Raw genomic sequence first — 2929 nt, 5'->3', positions numbered from 1 at the left:
TATTAAAATTGTAATACTCAATATACACCGATAACAAAAGATGAATACAAGTCACGTTTGACATTTGCAATTACAAGAGATGCTCAAAGTGGTTACGATCAGCGTCCAGACACTTCTAATTATGGAGAACTACTGCTTGAGCAACATTGACCAAAGTGTCCACTGGTATCACTGCACATGCCTTTTCAGTTTCTCCCCAAAGTACCACCGGTGTAGCCGGTTTTCTACAGTACACCACATCCTTTAAGGTCCCCCACAGGTAGAAGTCAAGGGATGTTAAGTCAGGAGAACGTTCTCGAATTTCAAACACCACTTCAAAATGGTCTTGCACTCCTCGAATAACAACTGTGCTTCCACCATTTTCTTTGATTGTCCTGCCTGTCGCAGGGTGATGCTAGCATTCATTTAATTAATGCCATCTTTTGCTCTAACATCATACTATACATTGCTACCATAATTCAATTCAACTTCCATAACATCTTTAAAATGTGTATACATTTTTTGGCACTCCCGGTATACCCAGAAGTGAAATGCTGGATTGTTTGGCAGCTCTATTTTTAATTTCTTGAGGAACCTCCATACTGTTTTCCATAGTAGCTGCACCATTTGACATTCCCATCAATAATGTACAAGGTTCCAATCTCTCCACATCCTTGCCAGCACTTGTTATCTTTAGTTTTTTTGATAATAGCCATCCTAGCAGGTATGAGGTGATACCTCATTGTGGCTTTGATTTGCATGTCCCTGATGATTAGTGATAATGAGCATCCTTTCATATACCTATTGGCCATTTGATGTCCTCTTGAGGAAAATGTCTGTTCAAGTCCTTTACCCATTTTTTTTGTTAGTTTTTTTTGTTGTTGTTAGTTTTTTTATTTTTTTATTTTTTGTTTGTTTTTTAAGTTTATAAGAGTTTATTTGCGCCAGACTGATAACAATTGCCGGGAAGGAAAGTCTCAATGGATTGAGAAAATGCTCCTCCTTTACCCATTTTTTAATTGACTTGTTTATTTGTTTGTTTTTGCTTTTAAGTTGTAAGAGTTCCTTATATATCCTTACAAGATACAGGGTTTGAAAATATTTTCACCTGTTCTATAGGTTGCCTATTCACTTTGTTGATAGTTTCTTTTGCCACGCATACACTTTTAGTTTGATGTAGTCCCGTGTGTCTATTTTTGCTTTGGGTGGCTATGCTTTTGGTGCCATGACCAAAAAATCATTGCCAAGACCAATTATAGAAACTTTCCCCCTACATTTTCTTCTAGGAATAGCATCTTTTCAAAACAGTTAAATTCAAGGCTTTCTATAATCTGATTTATTCCTGTTTATTCAACCTTATTCCTGTCATGAAGCCCACAATCCAGCCAGGCAAGTCTTCTCACAATTCTCCCATTTCTTTTCTTTCTCTAGAGCTTGGCCCATTGTATTATCTAAACCTAGAAGGCACTCATCTGGCTATAGCCTACCCATCCTCTTAAACGTACAGCTCTCTAAATTCCTTGAGAATAGAAATAGTGCCTTAGAAATGGCTAAGCTTTGGGACAAGAGTTTAATAAACTTGCAGCATTGATTTTAAACAGAAGAATTGGCTTCAGGAAATATTTATACTATGTACTAAAATCTGTGAATGGAATTAAGAATTCAAGGATGAATTATTAGGCATAGTTTCTGCCTTTGGAGAGCTGCGAGTCTTAACTTACAAGTACTTTCAGAAATTATATTTATAAAGTGCTAGAAGAACACAGCCTACTTCTGTCTTGAGAGTGAGCAGTTCAGGAAAAACTACTGAAAAGAAAGGTGACAGATGAGCCAAAGATTAGAGGAGGAAGAGCTTAACCATAAACCTAGGGGCAAAGGAGAGAAGACCCTTCCAGCATAGGAAACAGGTGTGAGCAAAGACATGGAAACTGGAACCAGTGGCTACTTTTTGTGAGAAGAACCAGAGACCAGGGGACAGGGGAAAGTGGTAGAATTTCCTCTGTGAACCCTTTAATATTTTTTAAATTGTGAAAGTTTCAAGTATTAAATTTTTCTCTAGTGTATGGGATATTCTGGACACAGTAAAGAAAAGTGGGGTGGGGGGTGAGCAGAGTAGAGTACATAAGAAGCTAAAGTTACCAGGCGAGGCCGGGTTACAAGGATCTTAGTGTGTTAACACTTAGAAGCTTGGAATTCATTCCAGAGGTAGTGAGAAGGCAGGGACTGTCATGAGTTCCAGGGTGAAGGATCAGCTCTGGTTAACCTTCACTGAAGGAAAGGCAGAGAGGGGTCTGAGAAGCAGCAAGACCAGCATGGAGGTGCATGGCTGAGAGATGGAGAAAAGATAAAGATACAAGACATATTTGAAAAGCAGAGTTAGTTGATAACTTAAGCGTTTCCTCTTTTCTTCCTCTGTTACTCAGTTCCCTTTTAAAGTAATTACAAGAACTATCGGGAGTTTCAACGTACATAGACACTATTTTGCTACACTGTGCAAAGAAATAGTAAGCAAGCAAGAGATAAGGCAGCACAGAGTACACACAGGCCCATCTGGAAATTGAGGCTTAAGAACTTGTTTAAATCTGGAAAACTGAAGGGTTCGGTCGAGCCCTCACATACCCTTCATCCCTCAGAAAACCACCACGGCCTGTTTCAATCGCTTCGTTTCTCATCTTTTAAACAGTGTATGGGCAGCCCATGAGTGTTATCCATAGGGAATTTGTACCTAGGAAACATTATTCTTCTGGGCCTCCAAAAATTTTCTTCTCTGCCTAAATGAGAAGTAAGATTCAGTTAAGATATCTGACTTTCTGGACTTAACTATTTTGAAAAGATGCTATTTTAACATGTAGGTTTTTTTTTTTTTTAAGATTTTTATTGGGGAATTGGGGGATGGGAACAGTGCTGGGGAATTGGGGAAAGGGGAACAGACAAGTTGCTGTCGTTTTGT

This window comes from Hipposideros armiger, unplaced genomic scaffold (assembly GCF_001890085.2).
Source record: "Hipposideros armiger isolate ML-2016 unplaced genomic scaffold, ASM189008v1 scaffold_160, whole genome shotgun sequence".
In the NCBI taxonomy this organism is placed as follows: domain Eukaryota; kingdom Metazoa; phylum Chordata; class Mammalia; order Chiroptera; family Hipposideridae; genus Hipposideros; species Hipposideros armiger.
Note: the sequence above shows the minus strand (reverse complement) of the source record.